General features: G+C 41.3%; 2 long non-coding RNA genes across 3 annotated transcripts in view; both read left to right on the top strand.

Moving 5' to 3' along the window:
- The window catches only part of LOC132247659 (uncharacterized), an 86,591-nt gene extending 76,089 nt beyond the window's left edge, over positions 1-10,502 (top strand). For both annotated transcript variants that reach the window (XR_009458931.1, XR_009458930.1), the window contains one exon: positions 10,193-10,502. This is a non-coding gene — a long non-coding RNA (uncharacterized LOC132247659). The remainder of the gene's footprint in view (positions 1-10,192) is intronic.
- An 11,242-nt stretch (positions 10,503-21,744) lies between these two features.
- On the top strand, positions 21,745-26,785 carry LOC109284014 (uncharacterized). Its single transcript, XR_009458932.1, has 3 exons — positions 21,745-22,721; positions 23,311-25,006; positions 26,081-26,785. It is a non-coding gene; the product is annotated as an uncharacterized LOC109284014 (long non-coding RNA).
- The last annotated feature ends 375 nt before the right edge of the window (positions 26,786-27,160 follow it).

Below are 27,160 nucleotides of genomic sequence, written 5' to 3'. Positions count from 1 at the left end.
GGGGCTGCAGAAGCTGGAATGGATCATGCTGCAGAGAGGAACTTTTCCTTAGTTTTATCCTGCCTGCCTCTATCTGCCTTTAAATATCAATGGAGTTTAGGCAGTGGGGGGTGGGGGGAGGGGTCCTTATTTGTGGTTTTGTGAACAAAGCATGGTGAGGAATTAGCTCTCTCCCTTCAGATGGATTCACTACTTCTGTCTCTTGCCATACAGTTCATTGTCAAAAGACCTGATCCAGTGAGTACCAGAAGAATGTGGCCCAGACTTTGTTGGCACTGTTCACATTGATAGTGAAAGCTGCACCAAGTAGTGAAATCTTGTTTGTATCTGTACCTTGTTTGACTACATTACAGCAGGGAAATGTTTCCACAAAAAAGTCCAAAGACAGCTGGCATAAGCTGGTACTGTGGAATTCAGTAGAGGGGGGTACTGTGGACTGGTAGGGGGTGCATGGGGGTGCACGTGCTGTCCCTGACAGGGTCGGAGCCCCCGCAGTGGTTGACACTGATGCTTTCGGCAGGGCTGGTGTCCCCCCTGACAGGGTCAGCGGCTTCTGCAGCCAGATTCAGGAGGCACCTGTCACTGATGCCTGTATTTACAACATAAAGTCAGAGAAAATCTAAATGAATGGTGCCTGCCTTGTAGATTTTTGAGTTTTTCTTATAAAGGATCTGTCCTTTTGTGTCCTTAAATCCATGGTGTGGTGCTGTGAGCTGAGCACTACACTTTTACTTTCCTTTCCTTTTTCTGTGCCCTTGTGCATGGGCAACTGGTGCCTCCTGAGTCTGGCGGGGCACCCACAGAAGCTGGTGGTGGCAGTGGGGATGGAGCTGGCAAGCACCCACAGAAGCTGGCAGAGGCATTGGCAGCAGGACACAGCTGGCAAACACCTGCAGAAGCCAGTGGTGGCAGCAGGGACAGGGCTGGCTAGCACCCACAGAAGCTGGCAGCAGCATTGGCAGTGGGGACAGGGGTGGCTAGCACCCATAGAAGCCAGCAGCAAGCAGCAGGGACGGGGTTGGTGAGCACCCGCAGAAGGTGTTGACAGTGGGGATGGAGCTGGCGAGCACCCACAGAAGCCACTGGCAATGTTGGTGGCAGGGACAGGGCTGGCGAGCACCTGCAGAAGCCGCTGCTGGTATCAGCAGCGGGAACAGACCTGGCGGGAGGGGGGGCGGGGCATGCACCCCCCCCAGTTACCTATGCCCTTGTGACAAGGTATTTAGCAGAATTCACAGGTTCATTGGAATCTGCCAGGGCCATGCCATGAGTGCTTCTACTATGGCCTCAAACTTGTGACCTCTGGGCTGTCAACCATGTGCCTTAGTACCTGCACTGTGCCACCCCAGCCCCTTCCAGTAGTACTGAAACAAGTGGAAGTTGACGGTATTAAGAGGCTGATTGTTCAGAGGGGTGGTTCAACCACAGTTCCAGTGCGAGCTGCAATGATTTGGCACTCTGGTAAATAGGTCCTTTGCAACTTACAGGCCTGGACTTTATTTATATTAATATTTTTCATCCATATCAGCTGTTTAACATTTGGACGATATACAATATATATTTAAGACATTCAAAGTCAACTTGTAATCTCAAAATCAGCTATAAAAATGTATTACGCCCAGGAAAATTAAGAATATGCTTAATTTCTTATCATACCTTTCACTTTTTGAGGAACTTTCTTTTGTGGGGAATTTTGAGTTTTGTTTTCTTTTGTTATTTCAGTCTGCTGATAAAAGTGTGTGGCAGATTGCATTATGCTGTTAATTTTTTCTTTTAGTAGGCTTGCTACAATGACTTATTTTGTGTCTGATATATTAGTTATCCAATTTTTGTAAGCTGATTTTAAATATGTTACTACGCAAAGTCTTTTTACAGCCTATGCAGCTTTTGATTATGAATGAGTGCAGTGATACACGCAGGAGTATTTATTATTTATATAAAATATATAAGCAGGAAGAATCTTCATAAATCACAAAATGCTATTATCCTAGGGGTTCATGACAGCCATATCTTTTTTATGGAAAATCAGAATACATTAAATAATGTAGGCATTGGAAAGAGACATTAAAAAAACTATATGATTGCTGTATTTTTTTCAATTCATTTGGTATGTAGCATTTAAAATCTAAAGTCTGTTTTGCACAAATAAATCTTAAAATTAAGATTTAAGTAAGAATTTATAGGGAAAACTACTGTATCTGCCTGTAGTAGTAGTATATTTTATGACCTAAAGAATGTTGTAATAAACCAAGCAAGCTTCAAAAGCTGAAGATTTAATCTTGGAGGGGGGACTTCCTGAAACCTATTTAAAATAAGTTTTCTTTGCCAATCTAGTGCTTATTTTAGCTATCTATATATATAACTAAAATAGGCACTAGATTAGCAAAGAAAACTTACAACATTTAGTTTCATAATGCATATATTAGATAAAGAAATAAATACATTTTTATATAAGATGCATAGTGCACCTCTTTTTGGTATGATATCTAAATGTCTGCCATATAGCACTGGTAGCTGTAACAGGCAATACATTCAAGCTGAAACTAAATTTCAGAAGCACATTAATATAGTAAAAGAGCCTCTCACTATATCTATTACAGAAAAATCTTACTTTGGTTGTACTAGTCAATAGCTGTGCCTTAGAGTTTACTATACCATTTAATTAAATAAATTTACCTTTTAAAGGAAAATCCATTGCAGGCAATTTAGACTCTGGTGTATTGCAACCTTTTTTTTTTTGAGGTTACTAGTGCTTTTAACCACTGTCTAAAGTGCATACAGTGTTAATTAGCATATTTAGGATTAAGTAGATTTACCATGCAGTAATCATTCTCTAATTCAGTAAGAACTATCTCTGGTGAATAGTGGACATTAATGACAGTTGCAAGAGCTTAGATATTACATAATCACTAATTACATTCTGCACAATTAGTGGAGACTCCTCAATGTGAATCGCTAATGGCTGATTCGTGTCATCAGCCTGTTCTGCCTGTAAAGAAATATAAACAGTCTGCATAATTTTCTGATTGTATTAGCATAGAGAAGGACATTATTAATGAAGTTTGGGGACCATGAAGACTGTTGATGTATGTGATGGACCAAAGCAAAAGACAGTGTCATCCTTGTTTAGACTCTGCCTTGATATACACACACACACTTCATTATAAACTTCAAAGCTTCAGGTTTGTGGATTTTTTTTCCTTAGTACAGATATTATATACAGCTTTACTCACTTTTCCTTACCATCTGAATGATGTAAAATCACTATAAAACTATAGCATGCGCAATAGGCAAATATCACGAAAGTAGGAATTTTGTTTAAAGGCTCCCTTGAAAATTGGATTTAGAGAAAATACTATAAATAAATAAAAGAGGCTGCAATTTTTAAGGATTGTAATGTGTGCTGATTAAGAAAATCCAATGACAAAATATGAACGCTCCTAACATTTTATTTCTTTCATAGTTAGTAGGGTCGGAAGGGACCTGAGCAGATCATCAAGTCCGACCCCCTGCCATGTCAGGAAAAAGTACTGGGGTCAAACAACCCCAGCAAGCCGTTCGTCTAACCTCCTCTTAAAGACCCCCAGGGTAGGATCCAGCACTACTTCACTTGGAAGTTGGTTCCAGGTCCTAGCCTCCCTGACTGTGAAGTAGCGCCTCCTGATATCAGTAGCGCCTTCCTTTGGCTACCAGAACAGTTTGGCAAGTCTCTCTCTAATACTGTAGGACTGTAATAAAAATATCTTGCATTTGAATACAATCCTTCATCCAGAAGGATACAGAATTCAGTGATTCCCATTCTCATTTCAGTCACATTGGTACAACCCTCTTGGAGGCAATGAAGTTGTGGAGTAACTGAAAAGAATTTAGCCCCCGTGTATAAGGACCATTATACTCATCACTGCTATACACTCATCTCAGTGGTGGGACTTGTAGCAATTCTACACCAGCTTCCCCACAGAAGAGTGTTTCTAAGAGAGGAAGTGAATAATAATAATGCATCTGACTGAAATGGCAGGGTAAGAAAGGGACATATTCCAACATGATGGTTCTGGGTCTGATCCCACCCCATTTACTTGTATGTGTAGCCCTTTCTTATAGCAATAGTCCTATTGATGTTAATGTGAGTGTTTGCATAGGTAATGGTTACTTAAGTGAGCAAGGGTTCCAGTGTGGGCCCGTCTATTTACATATTTAACATTACTGTTGTTTGTAGTACCTAGAGGCCTAAAGTGTCCATTTTGCCAAGCACTGAATACAGATGAAAAGATAACTCCTGCCCCAAAGAGCTGTTTAAATTTTCGCTGTTATCAAAATGAATGTTTTGTTGTCTATTGATAAGCATTTAATAATAAAGCACATCTTAGTATTACAAAATTTGCTGGGAACATTTTACCTTAACATCTTTTTTTCAGCCAATCCTAAGAAAATTAACAAAGGGCAAAGAAGAATCTATATAATGTAGTTTCCTGGCATGTTTGCTGCATACTACTGTTACTCTGCTTTGTTGTTTACAAATAAACAGTAATTTGTCATTCACAGTTTAAATAAGTGGTTGGTTGTCTTTAAATACTAATGACTGTGGTAAAAATAAAGTCTTTTGCTTGGAAATGCTCATATGTAATGTACTGCCACTCTTGCAATTGAAAACATCACTCTGTGAAGGAAGATGGAAAGTTTCTTTGTCCCACTTCATTTACAAGAAGGATTCAGTGCAAACGAGGTTAATATGTTCCTCTTTTAAAGAAAGAATAACCCTCCTCACCTCCTCCCCAAAAAGGATTTTCGACTTCAGCATGTGCAGAACTGGGCCCACAATCCCTAAATCAGTGATTCTTAACCAGAGTGCCATGGCAATATTAGCAGTGTTAGACATGCAAATACCAGCATGATTCAGAAGGTAAACCCAGAGATTTCAAATAGGAATTCATAGTGTCAAAACATTCTGACCTGTTGTGGTCTTTCTGAGTTTTTTGCAACTGAAGGATTGATTTATTATTTTTCTGTAATCATGAAACAAGTAAAAGCTAAGAGATAACATTTTCTGAGTGGAGCCTTGAATCAAAAAAAAATTGAGACCCACAGGTAAGTGGAGCCAAATTCTGTTTTTAAATATAAGGTGGAAATAGGCAATAATTTCACTAAGTTACTGGAGATACCCCAAGATCAGAATCAGGCCCTTCTGTTTTCAGGAGAATATCATTTTAAAAAACCCATGAGAATTAATTTGTTTGTTTCTAAAAGACAATGTCACAGAAAAAGAAATTTAACAAAAGGTAAGGTAGCTGGCAACTGCAGCTGAGTACTCTTCTCTGACAGAGCACTATAGTGGTGGCAGACTAAATCTCAGTGGGTGTGTCTACACATGCATTTACATTGGTTTACATTTACTGCACAGTAAGTTACTGCTCAATAAGCGGGAATAGGCTGGTATCTGCAAGTACAAGCATTAAAGCACATTAACGCTGTGTGTGGACTGACTTGGGACTAAAGTTCGTCCCAAGGCATCTGCTCGTGCATTATTGCGCAGTAACTGATCAGACATAAATTTCACCATATTAACTGTGCAGTACAGGTGTGCACATGTAGATGCACGCCCATACTGTGCAATAATTTAAGTTACTGCACAGTTCATGTGCATGTGTAGATGCGCCCAGTAGCACTGCATTTTATTTGCTTCAATAATTTATTGCAGCCTTCTATGTCCTTGCACACCTCGGCATCCCAAAACATTATACTTAAAAGAGACCTGATACTAAAATCCTGCCCCCACTGAGGGAGAAGCAGCAGCTGTTTAACAGCATGCAATAATGTTACATGACAATCTAAGACAGGAAGTGAAGAGTGCCATGTCCAAAGGAAGCTGCTAAGGGAAATGACTGAGGTAGAATACAGTTGCTTCTGAGCTTTGACCTGGGCACTAGATTCAGCAAAAGTGTATGCTAGGGAATTTTAAATGACCACAAGTTTCCAGAGTATCAGTTTTTTATCATCAACTGTAGCTGCCCTAGCACCATCTGAGGGACAACAGCTCTGCACTAAGTAAAAGAATTGATTGCCATATGCTGAATAAGAGACTGCCATATGCTGAATGACTTCCTGTATCACTCCTGTGTTCTACACATGCCCATTCACATCCTGTCATGACCTGTCCTGACAATTTTTATTTTGTGAAGGTGAGCTGGATCATAGCAGAAGTGTTGTGATTGTTGTGATGCCCCATCCTTGCAAAAGGACATGCACTCCCTAAGGGCTCATGTAATAAGTAATTCCTTTATAGCTCAATCCTGCTAAGTGAGCAGCCCCTGGCAGGATTTGAGTTAGCAGTAAGTTGTATATTCAGTGCTTGGACAGTATTGGATAAAACATTTCACATCCACTAAATAAAATATTTGATAACTGTGAAACAGCTCATAAAAGAAATAGGATGAGACTGTAGATGTAAGTGGGAACACTCAGAAAGCAGCATCATGTTAGACACTCAGGGGGCCTATACATGAGCATGGAGGCTGCTTCAACACACTGGAATCCCAGTGTGTCAGAGCAGACTCGATTGATCAAGTCTGCTGGAACGTGGCAATTACCATGCTCCAACAACCTTCTGCGTCTCGTATATCAGTGCCCCATACTTAAAAATGGCAATGGGGCTGCTTGAACTAAAGCTCGTCAAACAAGCTCCCCTCATAATTTGAACCCTGCAGGGATGCTGATACATGAGATGTGGTGGTGCTTTAATTAGAGCAGCTCTTGGAGCCGCTCTAATTAAAGCACTGCTCCCCCATCCCTGGAGTACATGTAAAAGTGCCCTCAATTCCTACTTTGATAAGGGAGACAAACCATTTCAGGACCGTATCCAATTTCCAGAGATCCAGGGCAATATGGCAGCAGGATAGGGGTCCAAGTTTGCTTATATCTGACTAAAAGGGCCCAGTACCTACCAATATCCATACCAATAGAATTCTCCTGAAATCACTGGCATTACCTTGGTATAAAACTGAAGTAATATGGTGGTGAACTGTACCCATTATTTTAACTAGGGTTGGGTATTTGACTGGTCAAATGAAGTTTGTTCAATTGACTGGTCAAATATTGGTCAAGAATTGTGAAAAATTGCCAATAGGTCCAAGTAATACACAGAAAAAGCACAATTTTCCATTAAGAAAAGCGTCAGAAAACAATTAAAAAATCACATTTCTGTTAAGAAAAGTCCAAAAAAGTAGGTTTTTTGGTAAAATTGCTATAATTTTTGATCAGCCAAAAATATGAAGTCAATGGACAATATTTGACCTATCAATTGACCGGCTTGCCAACTCTAATTTTAACTATGTCAGAAAGAGCTATGTTTAAACCAGGCTTAGGAAACAGATTTTTTTATTATTGTTTTAAAACAAGCCATAAAATAACATATCTGTGGGGGCAGAAAACTAGATAATTGATGATTGTTCATATTCAGTTCTAACTAGCTTTAGAACATATTTATAAGTAACAAATGAACAAGTAAGAAATGGGTTACACAATGTTGATTTTCAAAACTCTCAAAATATATAAAAAAACTAGGTTAGATTTATGTGCATGCTTGCTTGCTCTCTCTGCCCAAAGGAACAAATCCTTCAATTTCATTTCACAAGATCAGATAAGGTTTTTAAACAGTTCGTAATGATTTTAATGTGTATACAAGGGAAACTATTCTCAGTTCTGAAAGTATGGAGCTTTAAGGGTTTTGAACAATGGGGACAATTTGTGTATCTTCTAGACTCTCTGGGTTGGATATTCAAAATAGCTCTGTTGAGTTATACCAGTAAGGAATATGACCTGACATTAATTTTTTCGATCTAGATGTAAAAGGTAGGAATAGTCTTATGATCTATGAATGGAAGATATATTTGAGGGGAAGAATTAAATGGTAGAAATATAGCATAACTGAGGTGCTTGTTTGTTTTTTTTATAGTACTATTCAAAACCTCTCTTGCATTGTGTCTGAGAGAGAAAGGGCTTTTTCGCCATTGTGACCTAATAACAAAGCAGTTTTCTTGTTCTTCTTTCGAATGTTATTTGGAGATTTTTGACTCCTCCAAAAACAGTGCTGCCTTCTTGGGCATGGATTAAATGTAGATCTCAGTACTGAAGGAAATTTACATAAGTGCTGTTTGTGAAAGCAGAAGGTATTCCTTATATTATCACCAGAACATTTAAATCTTAATGACTGGCATTGTTGTCTAAAAGACGGTGTTTTTCCTGCTGAGAAACTGCATTAGATTCAAGAAACAGAGCTCATTTCCATTCACTCAGCAGTCTCTCTAGAAATGACATGCAGTGCTTGAAACTGTTTATTTCCAAATTCAGGCCTCCTCCGCATCAGTCATCAGCTTCAATTACCAGTTTTCCGGAGCCAAGCCATCAGGCAGTCTGACACCAGGGTCCAACCTAATTCCCACCTTCTCCAAAGTCAAGAGCATAATGTGCAGATGAAAAGGTGGAAAATAGCCTGGACTTCATTAGCATGCAGAGCCTGGTTGTTCATTTGCTTGCTGCGAATGAAAGTTCTGACACTCAGCGCTTTCTGCAATATGAGAAAAGTCCTCTTCAGAGTATATGATGTCCTTACTAGCAAGGAAAGGTCATCAAAAAGGCAGACACTGACCTTGCTCCCTGCTCTTCATGACTAGTTTATTGATTCCAGGAACACCTCATTACATGCTGGATCAACATATTATTGCCATGTTCAGTGACTGAATTGTTTACAAGTGTCTTTATCACCAGCAAAAGCCTTCCAGATGATGCATGACTACACTCATTTGGATGTGACCTGCCAATTATATGTTATCCGATATGTTGCTGTGTGTCTTGATCCCTGACCAGGTCTACTGCCCTGCATCAGCATAGGCCCATTTAGTACTTCTTTCTAACCGCTCTTCGGGAAAGTATCCATTAGCCTGTCAGTGTGTAAATTTGGTTTGTTTTTTTTTTTTACCTCCGCTACAGGAAATCTGAGCGTTATTGCTCTGTCATTTGCTATGCATGAGGTTCATAATCAGTTGGGGGAAGAATGTTTTTTTTTTTATAGCATCGCATGATAACCTACACAATTTGCAGTCAGTATGCATGGCAAGAGAGTAATGTGACTTGTTACAGAGCAGCATATAGGCCCTACGAGAGAGACCTGTCATATTTTATTCAGGCACAGGCAATGCAAGGCCAGTGATTTATTTGTAGGGGAGAAGCTGGAGAGAAACAACCCCTCCCCCAGCTTCCTAGCTCCCTGGCTGTAAAGGTTCAATAACTTACCACCCAAGGAATGATTTTTTCCCCCTTCTATGTATTTTTCTGTGGTCTGCATTATCATTTGTTAAATATATTACAATACATTATTTACTTTGGTTGGCCACCCAGAGACCTTTGTGTGGCTTGTACACACACACATGCAGACACGCGCTTTGAGGAATTTCACAAATAAATCACTGTGTACAACTACTATTTTAATCTCTCATTACAGACACTTCTATGGCTCAATAAAAAAAGAGTAGAATAGCAACCTGATGAGAAAGTCAGTAAAGAGAAATTGCTTCACAAAGCAACACAGCAAAGGCAGCTTAAATACACCCACGTACAGAGTTTAATATATTAATTTTCCATTACCTTTAATTACAATTATCGACAGTATTGGATGACAATATTGACAAATATGCAAATTGCATTTGTTACCAGTAATATTGCTTAGAGAGCTTTTAATTGCCTTGTTAAGCTGTTTGTGCAATCTCTTGGTGTTCAATTTAATACTAGAGAGGTTCGTTTGCTGTCTGCATTTATCCTTGTGATCCATGATGAAGCACTGTAAAAAATAAGTTCTACCATATTGAGCTTTATTTGGATAAGAGGCAAAGGAAGATGTTTGGCTGGAGTTTGAGGTACAGTATTCAGGAGGGTGTGAGCTTCAGAGGTCAAGTCCTTCAAGAATGGAAGATGAGAACCTAATCTGATGGAGGACAAAAGTAAATAACCAGTCCAAGGGAGACCTCTGTATGCAAAGAGGGACTATGATAGGAAGAATGGCTTTTCTTTATAAGAAAATGATAGGAAAAATGCCTTTTCCTCTAGACCAATATCCAGGTCAGCTACAACCTGGATACCTGACACATGGAAGATATCAAATTTTAGCCGACTTTTTAAATTGAATTTTGCATATTTTCCCAAGCAGGAAGCAACTGTGACCACCTGAAACCTGAGATCCTGCTCCTGCCTTTGTTTCAAGATAATTTGCATCATCACTGATCCTCACAGGAGGTGAGAGGCTTCATACCAGCTATGAACTGACAGCCCAGAGGAGTTTTCCATCTATTGACTCCTCTGTGAAATCCTTTGAAATATGAACCTTCATTCTACCCAGGAGAAATTTTACAATCTTTTCTCCAATGCCTGATGAAGGGTGTTTGTGCCTGAAAGCTTGCAATTAAAGATTTTTTTTTGCAGAAATCTTGTTGGTCTAATAAAAGATATCATCTCTACTACGAGTCCTGATTGGCTTTTCACTGTGCATTTTAATCCAGCTTTGTCTCCGGACAAAGGCTCAGTCTTTGGCACTTTTTGATTGGTCAGAAGGATTTCCTTGACATATAATTTACAGGTTCAATTAAAAACAAATTATGCGTAGGCTTTTCCTTCATGCAGAAGTGCAGAGGTCATGACAGCAGGATTGACTAGACTGCAGAAACCATTCTTCTTAGTTCCAAACACCTGGGTCATAAGGGAAGAAGAGAGGGCTTGTGCTAATCAGTATCATCTTCTGGAGGATTTTTACGCTTGATTCATTGGTTAGCTTATGCAGCAAACCCCACATGTGAGTCAGGCTACCAGTTTTGAATGTTACTACAGACAGGCTGTCTTTCCAAAGCTAGAAATGTTTCATGGGGGGAAGGCTGTTAGTGTGAGCTAGGTGAGTAGTCTTGTTGGAACTCTCTTGCTTATGGTTTAACCGAGGGACACTGGGATAATAACATGATTTTCCACAAATCCACAGAACAGACTATTATCAGACCTAGTGATGGAAGTCAGGAGTGTGAGCTCCCAGCCCAGTGCTTGAACAGACAACATTGTCCTCTTTGTTGTTTAACAGTGATGAAAGCAATAATAGGACCAATTCTTAAAATGTCCATAGACTTTACTGGGGTAGTATGACAGTTGAGGAAGAAGAACTCACCATTGTGTTCTCTGAGGTTTGTAGTCAAGAGTCGGTTGTGGTAACCAAACTACTGGGGACTGAGAACATTGCTCCACAAAGGGGTGAGGTAAGAATGGCATACATAATCTTCTGTGCCTGATAATGTGTAGGAAAGTTTCTTCTAACAAATCAGGATGAGGCTTTCTGGTGGCCCAACACCCACTGAAAACTGTCTTCTAGACTGAGCTCCACATGGAAAAATGTGAAGAACCTCGGTTTTCACTATTCAGGTAGTTGCACAACATTACCTTTTCCCAGTCACATATCTAGTATAAGAACTGTCCCCAGCCTTTGTAGCACGGCATGCCAAATATTAGTGGAGAATGTGTAAATGATACAAAAAGAAGCTAGTTTGATGTCTGAGGACAATAAAAATAGCAAGACAAATATAGATGAGACCAAGCCATAATGTTTAGGTCAAGGTGTGTGGGTTTCAAACATGTCCCCCTACTCCTGAGTCTGAGACATTCAGTTGTGGTTTCACATATTACATCAAGAGGGAGAGCAAGACCAGAACTCAGATCAAGATCCTGTATTCTACAGTCCAAAGTGTTTGGGTTTGTGGTTTTAGTCTGGGTCTATTTCAAGAACAGTAGGAAACAAAACATTTCAAAGAAGCTTACTTAGCTGCCAAAGAAAAAAAATATTTGAAATATGGTTTTGTGCTACCATTTATTAGAGACAGGCAAAATATAATCCCCAGGTCATACGCATACAGGTCAAATGAATGGATCTGACTCAAATGTGCATTTTAAAAATAGGACATGTTCTTACAATGGGGTGAAACCATCTGTTGGGCCTGAAGAGCCCTGAACTCTTGAGATGTCCCAAACCCAGGAGACTGAATCCCCACTGTGATAATCAATCTTTAACTGTGTGCCACCCCCAAAGTCAATGTCATGCTACTGTAATGCCATGTGCAGCAGGGATTACATCTTGGAACCTCTGAATCCTAATGCATGAGCATTGCTCTCCAACCTAAAAGACAGTGCTGCCCTAGTCACCTAGCACTCTGTGAACTCTCCACTGCTCGATGGACATGGAATACTACATCAAGTTGGGGTGTCTCATATTAGCATAAGATTAGACTGATGCACTAATTCCCAAATGTGCATCCAAAACTTGACACTTGAGCATTTCTGTTCTATTTATATCATAATTCCTCAATTTCTATTCATTCTGCAAATTTTCCTCTTTAAATGGGAGAGGAAAATCAACTAATCCTCCTGACAGCAAATATGAAACTTGCATAACTAAGGAGAAGAGAATTAACCTTTTCTTTAACCTGAAGAGCCTTGTAATCTGTCTAAAATCAACTTTTTATTAATTTTGGAGTGATTTTTAATGCTCATTGAAATGACTAGCCAGTATCTGTGTCTGTAGCATAATATAATTCAAAGAGATACCATGAAGTTTTTCATGTGTTGTATTTTTTGCAAACACTTTTCAGTTCTAACCTGCAGCAACCCAACAAATTTAATCCTAAATTAGACCCAAATTGAAGAATCTATTTCATATGTAGGACAGCACTTAAACACATACTTGTATGTGTAAAGTGTGTAAAGCCTATTGAAGTCGATGGGATTATTTGTGTACTGAAAGTTATGCTTGTATTTATGTACCATGCTGAATTAAGGCCTTCTCTATGACCTAAAAATGCAGGGTAACATTTTTTGTAAGTGTCTAAGTGATTTAGGAGTCTAAGCCTTATTTCCCAAAACACCTTAGATTTTGAAAACAGGGCTTAGAATCTTATGTTACACACAACACTTCTGATAATTGTGCTCACTCTTGGTCTTCTCCAGTGAAGTCTAGAACCAATACTAAGACATAGCTCCTATTCAGAGTACTTTACATTTTTTAGTGATTAATTTTCCTATAAATTGAATTAATCATTAGTTTTAGTAAGGATGGTGATTTCATGATCTAAGCCAGTATCCTCCTTATCTTGTCCACTGACACCACTGGTATTATTAGTAAAAGTAGAACAGACAGAAATAATCTTTTGACGATGTGGTACAGTTGGAGTACTGTTGTAGCTATGATGGCCCAGGAGCTGTGATGGTCCAATAAAAGATATCACCAAAACAACAACACACCACCTTGCCTCTTGACAGATGATCAGCAGTAGAGTCCTGAAACTCATTAAACAAAATGTAACAGCAATGAGAGGCCACTTTTGAAAGGCTTTAGGAGAAGGAAAGAGGGTAAATTATGCAGCCATTAACTATTCCCACCTTCCATTTCCTTTTGTTGTACTGATATGATAAACATGCACAGAAGCACACCCCGAGTTTAGTGTTTGTCCACATAGATAACATGAGCAATATCACAGCTCATGGAACTCCACAAATTATTGTTTGCATGTCAGAAGTATAAATATTTATAAAAATGATTTTTTACAGAATTGAATTAACACTGATAAAGCACCAGACACTGTAGCACCAGAAAGCAAAGTCCTAAGTTCTTCCTTCAAGTGGAAGGGAAGAGAGACTCATAGAACTTACAGGTTTATTAATTCATTCATTCATTTGTTCATTCATTCACATAAAAGCTCGCTAAGGCCAGCGGTGCAGATATCTTTAGAAGATGAAGTAAAATACAAATGTATGAATATGTTAGGAAAATATGAAATGTCTCAGAAGTGATTGTGAGCCGAGTGAATAGACTAGATGAGCTCCAATGTGATTGGAGCCCAGTGAATAATTCACAAAAAATAATTGTATTCAGTGAGTTTAGTCTGTTAAAATGTTCTTCATATGTCTGTGGGCTGTTTAAAATGGATCAATTGTTCATATTTACTTTTATTTTACTTAGCTATATTACTCTATGACTGGATTGAAGACAATTCATTGTGAATATATGAAATTACATATATAAAATCTAAACAGTATTGGAAAGTTGTTTGATCACATGACACTGTGTTTCATGCTTGGATGAGTATACCTTTTATAACTAGACTTCTTCTAGACCCCTTCCTCAGAGAGAGGGTGCATTTCAGGAAGGCAAGCAGATAAATAAGAGGAGGTAATTCCACAATTTTTTTAACCTTTTCCTTTCAGGGCAAAAAGGCCTTTCCAAAATTCTCATTCATAAAAAATAAGGAAACTGTCAGATTTATTAAGTGCATTCAGTGTTTGAAAGTAATTTTGTCTAATCACATTTGAACAAAGTAACTGTATGTATGTTCAGTCACAGTGGCAAAGGGTAGGTCAGTTATTTGTCTGGCAAATATAACTGTGCCACATAGCTCTAGAAAGAGATTTTGGGAATGTTGCCTCTCCTGTTGTGTCAGGGTCTTGTCCTAGTAATGTTTCCAGCACAAATATAGTACTTGAGCATGTGAACTTAAAATTTGCGTTCCATGAGCAGTCAGATGAGAAGACCCAATTTCTCACACCTTGGCAGCAGACAGACAAAAGGGGTGTCAAAGGTGCAACATAACTTAAATGAATTAATCTTGAAACTCTAGAGAACACTTATGGATTTTTTTTTTTATTTTGGTGCTATTCATCTGACTCTAATAGTCATATTTCTCTGATTCAATGACTTTTTGTTTGAACACGTGATCTTGCAGTTCTGGCAAGTGTTGTGTTATCTATATCTTCATTGAAAAGTTAGACATTTAGACCTCTACACTGAAGAATGTTTGCCTGTATTTGAAGATCAATGCTACCATGCTCGGATTAAATAAAGTGCAAGGACAGAGAGCTACAATGCTTTTTATTCGAGACTACTCAAAACTTAGGTGTACTTTTCAATTGCTTCAGGTACTTATGCTGTCAGTGCTATATTAAGGGGGGAAAGGAATAGTTTTGTACATTCAATTTATCTATATGAATCCAAGAAACATAATATTAAAATATAAGTACAACTGAACAGTTTTCTTGTGAAGGCAATGCTTTGAGAGGACAGCTTTGCTGTGAAAAAGATCCTACAAGGCTCTGAGCACACTTTATAAGCAAGAGGGGCCACTATTACTGAAAATGAAAGTTGCGTATTTCAATACACCAAAACAATTTAGCCCTTCCATTCATTTTCATTTCACATGCAGTTTCACTATATCTGAATTCACTCTTAAGTGGGATCCCAATATCTATGTAAATCTGTTTCTAGACACTATACACCCACACTTGCTTTTGTTAATACGTATCAAAACAAATGCTAGAAATGCAACACATGCATAAGGGAAAATGAGTAAAGAAACTTCATAGCAGTGCAAAGGGATCCATTTGGACTTATCTTCCTCTTGTGCTGTAGAGACTGGGGCATTTGGAGTATTACCACTCTCATTGCTGTTCTAATTGATAGGACATTAAATAACTACATCTAAAAATTAAATCACCAGCCGCATCAAGGTAATAATAGCTTGTTCCACCATTACTAGTTTATTTTTTAAGACAGAAAGTTGGGGGTGAAAAAATAGGGTTCTCAAGGGCCAAGATGTTTAAATATGGGTTCCTTGACTTAGGCTGCTACAGCCATATTTAGGCACCTCAAATCAATGGCCTTTTTTTTTCAAAAGCACTGGCCACTCAGTAGCTCCCCTTGAAATTTGCAGGCACTCGGCACTTTTGAAAACCAGGCCACTTTGGTGTCTAAGCATGGCTTTAGGGGTTTAGCTTTAATTACTCTTTAAAAAAAATCTTGCCCAAGATTTTCAGTGGAAACATGTACCCTGCCAGTGTGTGCTCAGGAGAAAGAGTCCAAAGAACTACAAATGAGGGCTGAGGTATAAGAGGAAAGATAGTCCAAACCTGAATCTATGGAGAGCTATTCATCTCTCATCTGTATAGGCACTGACATTGACCATAAAACTTAAAACAGATAAGAGAGAAATGAAAATCTCCAGCCCAACCTGTGTGTGTGTGTGTGTGTGTGTTTGTGTGTGTGTCTCATGGCAGCTCCTGTAAGTAAATTGTACTAACCAGAATGTTTATTTATCACATACCTCTTCAAGTCTCTAATAGTCTGTTTTTCCCTGCCCCCCACCCCCTCCCCTACTTTCTATGCAGGCACAGGCAAAAATAATCTGAAACAAAAAAAAAATTGTTTATTAATTACTGGTAATTACTGATTTTACATATTGTTATTGATGGGTTTTTGTTGAATGTAGCTGATTATATTTAAAAGATAAGGACCAAAAATGTCTGCCTGGGCAGCTAAATCACTAGAAGAATGATACAAGCTCAGACCACACATAGGAGACCTTGCCAAACGTTTCAAAACTGAATAGTCATTGGGTTGGCAGATAATTCAGAAACTATTTGTATGAGCTGTTTATCAAATTATTAACTGCACAGATGTTGTTTGGTTGAAGAGCAGCTGAACCTTCTCTCTGCCAGCCGTGGAGACAAAGGTCTGCAGGAATAATTGGAGATGTGCATGGAATATTAAATTAATTTACTGCTCTTAATTCTTATGCAAATCCTGACCTCTGATAGAGCCTATCAATTACCCTGCATACAGGGAAAAGAAAGGAGAACAGTTTCTTTCTGTTTCTTTTTCTTTCTTTCCTCTTGTTTTGTCTTTTTCTTTTTTAAAAAACTCGGAAAAGGAAATATGTGCAAGAAAGCCATTAGGTAGGGAGAAGCGAGGAACTGGAATTATTTAATTGAATCTCCAAGTTGCAGCACTGCCCCTTGGGAATAAAGACACAATTTAAAAAAAAAACCAAAAAACCCAGCCAAGCGGAGGGGATGGGAATGTGGGACAAGAGTCTTGAAATAGCTCCACATCTGTGGACAGGGAGAAGAAAAAGTGGAAAGGATAGAGTGGACCTGTCCAATGAAACATTTGTTTCAAAAGAAAATACAAAGGGGATGCGAGTGGAGGCCTATGGATGATTAGCGCTCAAGATGCATAGTATTTGTATGGTGAGGGTGCACATCCACCTTATTTTATAGCATATCATATTTAATGCATGGATTTCTCTTAGAACACCTGCCCTGTCCTCTTCCTCCAGCCTCCCCACCAAGCATTGCCAAGACTGTAGGATCAGTATGTCAGACATCAGTGTTTAGGTTTAGGACAAGTTCAAGAAAAGGCACCATGTCTCAGCATCTCCCTCCTAGCTGCTTCAGAGCTGTACGCTTAATCATTCAGTGGGGTAGGGATCTTTCTATTCTGTTTTGCTTGCTTTCCTACAAGGATCTTACACTGTCAAAAAAAAAAAAAAAAGAAAAGAAAAAAAGATTGCAAGTTTTCTTTCTTATTTAAAAAAAAAAATGAACACGTGCATGTCGTTCTGAGGTTTATTAGTGAACTACCTGGTAGAAGGAAATAGTTTAATTGGTCCTTGTTAAAAAGAGCCTTCTTTATTACAGATATTGAGAAAAGACCTCAGCTTGGACATTTTTTTTTTAAATTGGGCTGTGCGAGCACTATTTAGTGAATGTTTAAAAAAGACTCGAGTCTTTATTCTTTCATCATATTTTCTAATAAGGATAAATAAATAGGATGAATAATGTGATCAGTCTATTCCTCGACCTTTGAAAGACCTCAGCAGTGAAATGATGTTTCGAGCTCCTTTCGTCACATCCAATATGCACTGCCTTTCAGCTCTCCGCAGCCCAAACAAAAGCCATACAACAATATCAATTAATCATGCAGCAGGCAAACAAGGAGATTTATTCCACTACAAATAGCCTCACAGAGAGATGCTGAATGGGTGTGATTAGCATGAGAAAAGAGGAGCAAAACTCCACAGTTCAACAGCTAAAGAGCAATTTGATGGGGCTGGGATGGGGAAATTACTTGATTAGCGTCTGCTGGAAGAGAACACGATTAGAACCCCTCAGTCATGAATCCTATCCGGGAAACAAAACACAGTGGCCAACTGAGAGGGACATATATAAGCTTACAATGGCAAAGTAACCCAGCAAAAGACTCAGCCACAACAGAGCCTGTAAGTTAAAACAAACATAGACACAGGAGGGGTTTTTCACCCCCAAGGGCTTTATTTTTTTGCTATGAAAAAAAATATCGGGAGATTCCACCCCCCCCCCTTCCTTTCCAGACATTCAGTTTGTAAGGCTGCAGCTGAGAAAACCTATCAAGCAACCAAACGCACTGACTCCCACACACGTATGATGCATATATCTAAAGTGTGCGATCGTATTAGTATCAGTCATCATATGTGTGATGATAAAACCTTTCACTTGAATAAAGACCAAATATTCTTTTTGGAGACCACCGGCTGTCTGCGGGGTTGTTTGTAGGGAGGGAAGTGTTGCACATATCTAAAAAGGTATCTCGTATCCCACACTCAAGATCCCACGCACGTGATGCATGTTGATTTCTATCGCAGCAAATGCCCGAGAATAATCTAATGACCCGTGGTCCAGACCGGCCTTGCCCAACATGAAGTTATTGAGTCGGGAAGATCCCAGCACCTCTGGGAACATCATCGGCTCTTTTGTCAGTCCCTCCAGCTGCAATCTTCAGGTTAAGGGATAAACCTAAGCCTCTGCCATGCTGACTGCTGTATCTTCAGGTTTACCGATTTGTTTAAAAGGCGTCTATATCGTTACGTTCAAATGGGAGTTTTAACTTCTTTTTATTCATCCTTCGGTCTGTGTGGATTCTGAATGTAGTACAATACTACATGCAGCTTTATCTGAGGCTTCCCAAAAAAGCACACCCGTGTTAGTTTCTTTTACAAATCATGTTCTTTAGTGACTCCACAACTTATCTTATTTTAAATACACACATGTATATGTGTATGTGTATGCGTATGCCTATGCGTATGAGAATGTGCATGTATACACACATATATGTATATGTATATTTGTTTAAAATAAGATCAGTTTATATATATATATATATATATATATATATATACACATACATATATATCACTGTAAACTGAGATAGATATGTATATATTATATCGCTCAGTTTATAGTGATATATTCTTTAGTGACTCCACAACCGATCTTATCTATCTATCTATCTATCTATCTATCTATCTATCTATCTATCTAGATAGACTTCAAATAAGATCGGTTGTGGAGTCACTAAAGAACATATCTATCACTTGTCTCCTGCTGTGTTTACGACTCAAGGAGAATGCCGGTGTCCTCGCAATGGCTTGTAGATTGCTTTCTAAAGTGCAGCCTTTGGCATATCTGTGTAGTTCCTGAAGTAGCACTGTCCTAAACTAGTTGTGCAAAACCAGAACCCGTCAAAGTGAATATGATCCTCGTGTTTGTCTCTGCCTTGTTAATATAGCAACTTTGCTGTATGATGTCAGGGGCTGAAGTCTAAACCAGACCACGGGTGAGATATTTATTGGTAGGGCAGCCTGGAAAAACTTCGCCTGCCCCCGCACGCACACACGTGTAAAGTTGTGTTAGGCCTTCATTTGGTAGTGTAGTAGCCGTGATAATCCAGGAATTATGGGGAAGGCGAGGGGTTTTGGAGGGGTCGTATCTTTTATTGGACCAACTGCCTGGCTGGGATCAAGTCGAACAAGATTTCCAGTGCAAGAAGAATGCCTTGCAGTGGAAAACTTGTCTAACTTTATCCCAACGATGCAGTTCGTCCAATGGAAAATATCACCGGCAAAAATCCAGGCCTGATTTTGAGCACTTAGTTCACCTATCTTCATAACTGTGGCAGTTATGGAAGAGGGTTATTTTGCAATCCCGTTTACGGGGGTCGATCCTGTATTGTGCCCCTAGGTGAGGAATAAACTGCCGAGGGCTTGCTTCGGGAGAGATTCGGAGTCGCCGTGGTTTCCCTGCCAAAAGCTACCTATTAACCCACCCGCTTGCCCGCTCTCCCTTACTGGACTCTGCGGGCACCTCCCACATGCTAAAAAACGATGGAAACAACAAAAACCATCTTCCCCCGAGCCCTCTTGGCCAATCTGTACGCTAAACTCCTTTCAGAGGAGAGGTACTATCTCCCATTTTAAAAAAAACAGCAACAGTTTTTTGGTTTTTTTTTTTAATTCAGACGAAGTATAAGCAAGGTTTTCCCATACATTTTTAAATGCTCATTGCCAACGCCAAGACTAGAGTCTAGTTCTGAATATTCTCTGGACTCCAACGCGGCTGGTGACTTGCTGCGGCTGCTGCTTTTTAATCAGACAAATCAATTAAAAAATGCACCCTTCAAGACCTACATCTCTCTCCTCCTTTCTTTCCCGGCCCCAGTTGGTGCGAGGCAATGTAGCAATTTTTGTCTTTGGGGCCACCTTGTCAAGTTTGTAGGGCCTGATCCAAAACTCACTGAAGCCAGCGAGGAAGAAAAGATCCTGTTGATCAGCGCCCTGAGTTCAAAGCCGGGCATCTGAACGTCTCCCAGGCTGTGGGTCCCGGTTCTTCTGGAGCTTTTTTTCCCTGCCTACATGGTTGGGGTAAAGTTAGAAAAGCTTTCGACTGCAAGGCATTATTCTTGCACTGGAAATCTTGTTCGACTTTATCCCAGCCATGCAGTTGGTCCAATGAGAGATATCACCCACCAAAACCCTTGCCTTCCCCACTTTTTTTACTGCACAAATCGGGGCCTGAAATTATTTTAAACACCCAGCTTCCCACTTCGCTTTGGCTCTAGATCCTAGCTTCGTTCAGTGCTTCCCTGTGAACCAGGGGGCCTTTTTCAGCAAGGGAATCAAACTGGGAGGTAGGATAGGGCATTAGACGGGGCCCTGAACCATTTGATGGATAAAAAACCAAGCTCCTATGGCATCTTCAGATACACTATCCGAGGCACGGCTAATAAAAATAAGTCAGCGCTGGAGGTTTCCGAGGCATCTAAAAGTCTTGTGAAATGTTTGGGAATCCCAGTCCGCCTTCCGCTCCCCTCTCCGTACACAGCACCTACAAATAATTTCATTTATCCAGCAAATCTAATTAGTAATCCGAGGGTGACACTAATATAAATATAATGAAGTCGGTGATGGCCAGATTAGCAGAGCAGGGTATCGATAGCCTTAAAGGAACATTGCACCTTGGCATCAACGTCGCCAATGCAACAAAGGGTAACATCTTGCTTAAAACACACACACACGCGCGCGCGCACGCACACACACTAGCAAAATCGCGTACATCGGGCTGAGCAGTTCAAGTGCCAATTAACAAATCCAGCGCATTGCTGAGCGCTGCTTATCTGTCTCGAAAATGTCATTGACTGCTGTTTATTGCAGGGAACTTCTCTTCTCGCTCCCGCTCGCTCTAAGACTCTGCCCTTGGAAGAGGAAACAGGAGGAGGAGAAAAAGAGCCGCTTCTTCCCCGCACATCCCAGGACTCGGTGCTAATTCTCATCTCTGACCCAAATGCAACCGGGGTATGAACAACGCCCCCCACCCCTCCCCGCGCTCCCGCACACATGCCGAGGAGTCCAGCGGTAGCCGGAGAAACCCGTGGTATGTGTCTGTCCGCATGGATGCTCTGCAGCAGCAGGAGTTGGAGGGGGTGGAGGTTGCATGGGGGGGGGGCGGAAGGGAGGAGAAGGAAATGGGGAGTGAAGGAAATGGGGAGTGATGATGGGGGCCAACGACAGATATTGATAGCACCCAACAAGCCCTGCGATCCCCGGTAGCGAGGACACTTCCCGGCGGCTTTCCCCCCACCCAGTCTGCCTGCAGCCTGCCAGGTCACCTGCGGGCTCTCTTTGTTTGTCATTTGCAGGGCGGGAGGCTCCGACCAGGGCGCGGACCTGGACCTCAGTGCTATGTCCGGGCGGCCCACACACACACGCACACACACCCACCCACACACACACCGCGTGTGCCTCCGTCAGGATCTTTCCCCCTTTTTTCCTCCCCTTTCTTTTATAGGTTACTCCCGGGTCCCATCATATTGTTCTGGGAAAGATAGAAAGATTGGGGGGGGGGGGGGGAAGTCGCGTCGCAATTTATTCCAATGGGTGGTTTTTAAGAAGCTGGCAATTTGAGACGGCTGGGTGTTATTTAGTGCAATATGAAATCAAATGATCCTATTTCTCAAATAACAGTGTGTGTGTGAGCGAGGAGAAGTGAATACTCTGAAAGGGTAATTGTCTCCTGATGATATTTCCATTATACCCCGATCCGGACCAAACGCTATTCAGCTGCCCGGCGGAAAGCAGAAGGGTAAAATCAAAAGAAAAGAAAAGAAAAGAAAAGAAAAGAAAAGAAAAGAAAAGAAAAGAAAAGAAAAGAAAACAGTCAGGCCCCTCTGCATTTTAGCAGATGGAATGGATTCCTTGCATTCTGGACAGTGCCCAATCCCCACCTGAAGCTGTTAAGCCAAAACCATTCTAGTGGGGTATCATTTATTATTATTATTATTATTATTATCGCCCTTGTCATCGCCATCATTATTGCTGCTACTACTACTACTACTATTATTATTATTATTATTAGTAGTAGTAGTAGTAGTAATATTTTGAATGGAGGAACGACACTAACTTCTCTCCACTCCTTGAAACTTTTCAGCCTGAGTCCCTGTCCTGTGGTGCGAGGCGCTGACACGGCTATAGCTCAGTGGAAATCCTGATCAGACAGAAATGTTTAAGGTAACTAAAGAAAGAAGAGGGTGGGGGAAAATAATCCTTTCCCTCTTAGCAATAGGGTGGTTCCAGGACTTCCCAAGCCAGTTACACGGTTGATTGCTATTACTTTCGTTCCTTAAACCTGGAGTTTGCTTCTGGGACACTATTTGAGCAATTCGCTCCCCTGGTATCGATCACATTTTGTTCTGTATTTTTAAATACTCCGTCCCGGCCGACTTACTCACTGGAGTCAGAGAAGGATTCTCTGCAGGGCTTGTCAGTTTGCTTGGGGAAACGCACGCGCGCGCGCGCGCACACACACACACACACACGCACAGAGAGAGAGAGAGAGAGAGAGAGAGAGAGAGAGAGAGAGAGAGGGAGGGGGAGAGAGAGGGGGGGGAGAGAAATTGTGAAAACAGCGTTTAAAGAACCATCGGGTCACACAATACTGTAAAACAAAGCTCCGTATAAGCATATTTATTAGATTGATTTTAATGGCGTTGCAGCTATCACGTCTGTACACTTTCACGCATTTGTTCGTTGCATTAATGGCTTTTTTCCCCTTCCTTTTCCCCCTTTTTCCCCTCTCTCTCTCTCGCTATTATTTAAGCATTGTGCCTGATACAAAAGAAAACACATTTAGCCCGCGATGGCAGCTAATCGCTCTGAAGGCTGTTTATTATGAAAACTGACACAATTCACCTTTAAAAGCAGCGCCTCACATTTCAAACCGCAGTGCTAAATAGAACCCAAGCGGGAGTCAAGGTAAGGTGCCTGGTGCGAGGCAGAGACACGCTGCTAGGAGCTGTCCACCTTTTCAGCACCAGCAGTTAGGTTTACGTGCAGAGCCGGCTGCTGGAAAATTACGGTACGATGGCATAATCCTCCACAGTTACATAAAAAGTGGGGTGGGGGAGGAAACAAAGTTGCTGGGACATTTTCAATCGGAGACCTGAGTCCCCGTGGGCTGTTATGTCTGGTGACTTGAATGGCACGGCGCCCCTGCTCGCTGGGACTGAAGACAGCGGAGCGTTCCCCTGTCGGACACATCACGGATGCTTCTTCAGGGCAGGAGCAGCTCCGAGGGGTCGCCTGCGCTTTCGGGGGTCGGTAAAATTACGGTTACTGAGCAAATGACTGACTCCCACCCACTTCAAGGGTTTACAGTTCTCTTACGCTGTGCTGTTACATGTATTCAGAGTCCAGAGATCCGGGATCATCATGTGTATATGTCTGCTTGTGGATGCGCGTGTATATGTCAGTGATGTGTGTGTGTGTGTGTGTGTGTGTGTGGGTGTGTGGTCAGTGATTTCACATGTACACAATCAAAAAATCGGTGATATTATACACACACATATACATACATATTCACGCGTATATAAATCGGTGAGCTATGTACACATACACACATACATATATAAATCGGTGATACTATATATATATACATACACAAATCAGTGATACACACGCATACACACATATATAGGTGATATATATACGCACACACACATACATACATATATATAAATCGGTGAGATAGACACACACACACATACATATACACACCTATATATACATATATATACATACACACATACACTCATAATAGATAGACACACACATACATTGGTCTAATAAAAGATATCAGATTTACCCAAAGAACCTTGTCTGCCTATATAAATCGGTGATATTATGTACACACACATACATCCCTATATATATGTGTGTGTGTGTATATATGTGTGTATGTATATGTGTATATATGACCAGAATTTACATAGATAACACATTTGCATATAGGTGTATGTCTTTGCAGACACACACGCATGCACACGCAGACACGCACACGCACACGCACGCCTGTGTGTGCATGTGGACAGATAGACAACCCTGCGTAACAGACAGCACGCACACATTTGAGTAAGCTTCTGTACCCTGCGCGGGTCTCTCTGTTTTCCCTTGTAGAGCGGTACCTTCCTGGCCCGGGAGGGGAAGGCAAGACACCGACTAGGATTCCTCCTGCTTCCCCCGTGCCAAGCCCGGCTGGAGCGGCGCTCCCCTCGGCGGCGCGGTGCTGCTTCCCACATGCTCAGGCGCGCGGCTCCCGGCGCTCTCAGAGTGGGAGCCGGGGAAGGCTTCTTCGACTCCGGTCGCTGCTTCATATCCTAAAGCAGGCAACCAGCCCGCGGCAAACTTCTCCTCCAGCCGTCGGGCCATCAGGAGACCGGGACTTCGGTTATTTATAGGGACTGCTGATCACATTCTCTCAATAACCCTTGAAAAGCAGCAGGGATTCAGCGAAATAGGTGTGTTGTTGGATGGCTGGCATATTGCTGCCTAGGGCATGGTAAACATGAGGGTGTGAAAGAGGACTGATCGCCTCTGTCCTTTCCCCCTGGTAAGCAGCAGCCCCCCGGCCCCTTATGGAAACGCCAGCGTGACTCGAGCTGTCCCCATCCATACAGAAAAGGACCCCGCAGAGGGACAGGCAGTTCAACAGCACTTTGCAATGGGGGTGGGGGCAAGAAAGAGCAAGCGAGACCTACCTTCATGCACTCACACCTGAGCAGTTGCCGTGTGGCTTCCGGACAAGGGCCCAGAGAGGGGATTTTTTTTTCACTAGGAGATGAGAGAGGTTTGCCGCTTTCTAAATATCTGGCACACCAACTTCTGCGGGGAAAGAGGCAGGTGGAGCAGAGAGCAGTGACTGACCCTCTAATAGAAAACGAGCAACATCAAATGATTAAATGGCTAGGTGGCATTTTCTTCCCTCTCTCCCCCTTCCCCCCAGTAATCACCATTACAACAGACAGGATTAAAATTCTTTAGTACTCGCTGAAGACCTTAAGCTGCAAAGAGTTTTGTTACGTGGGCCAAGGCAGGGCTATTATATTATATTATATTATATTATATTATATTATATTATATTATATTATATTGCACTGTATTGTATCACATCATATATCATATGATATATATGATATGATAAATAATATTATATATTCTATTATATAACATCACATTACATCACTATTATATTGTATTGCATTGTATTATATCATATTATAATAATCACATTATATTATATTACATCACATAAGATCACTAATGTATTGTATTGTATCACATCTCGTATATTACATTACATCACATCACTATTGTATTGTATCACATCACATATTATATTACATCACCACATCAATTATATTATATTATATTATATTATATTATATTATATATTATATTATATTATATTATATTATATTATATTATATTATATTATCTGCGTGTTTCCCCTTGTTACTTTATTTATTTACTTCTCTCCTCCCACCCTCCAGTGTTTCTATTAACCCTGTTTTAATCTGTCTGTTTGCATGCAGCTCGGACGGTGCTGTGCTGGCGGAGGGGCTGGACGGCCGAGCAAGAAGGGAAGCCCCGAGGTGGCCCCAGACAACCTGCAACTCTCCGAGTAGCCGGCGCCGCGGAGGAAAGCTGTCGCGGACCTGGAGGGATGGCTCTGGGCACGTGCAGACGCGGGGTGGGCGCTGCCTTGCCAGCCTGGTCGCAGGAGAAGGTTCGTGCTGCCAAAGGGCCGGGGTAGTGAAGCATAAGGTGGCAGCAGCAGCCTGACAAGGATAATACTCACTTTGCTGCACCTCTGCCAACTTCAAGGAGTTTGACAGGCGTGCAGGACAGAGACCCCGATCCAGCCGTGCCTCCTCCCCCAGGTAGCAAGAGATCGCCTCGGAGCTGAACACCAGTGCAGGTGCGCACCGCAGCCCCGATTTCTCCTTCGGATGCGTGAGCCTGCAGGTTTGCCAAGGGCTGATCCCTAAGCCCCGTGCCCACCAGTGGTTGGGGCCACAGGTCAGACTTCCCTGGGTCTCATTGTCTCAGAACTCGTGCTGACCTCTCACTCCAGGCTCGGCACTCGCCAGCCTATTGTCTCTGAATGCACGCACGTCCTTCTCTCTGGCCTTATAAAACTATCCCTGCTTTAAAGGAACTTGCTCCTAAGCAGAAATAACCTTGTTCAGGCACACACCTTCTGGCAATACAGAGAATAAACCGCGTTTGAAACCTCAGGCTTTTACATTGATCATCCATCAGATTTAGGGGTTTCTTTCTCTGCCCTATTCTAGCCTTGGCTTTCCATAATCTCCCGCAGTGTTTCAGGAAAAACACTGCATCTGCTAACTATTCTTCTTTGGATCATTAGCTGCAAGGAATCCCCAGGGGGGAAACATTCTGAAATGCCAACACCCTGTATTAGTATCCATTCAGAAACAGGAGTCAGGTACCTTCCTGTGCGATGTCAGGCAGACTGGAGGTGGCTTGGAGTGACTGAGGGGTATGCACCTATATTAGAGAAACAAACGTATGTCTATCAAATGCCCACTCCTCTTGCTCACCTGAACAGTCCCATTGACTACTATAAAATAAGGGCTTCAAAATGACAT

Source organism: Alligator mississippiensis, chromosome 1 (genome assembly GCF_030867095.1).
Source record: "Alligator mississippiensis isolate rAllMis1 chromosome 1, rAllMis1, whole genome shotgun sequence".
Lineage (NCBI taxonomy): Eukaryota > Metazoa > Chordata > Crocodylia > Alligatoridae > Alligator > Alligator mississippiensis.
This window is presented reverse-complemented; position numbering and strand designations above follow the sequence as displayed.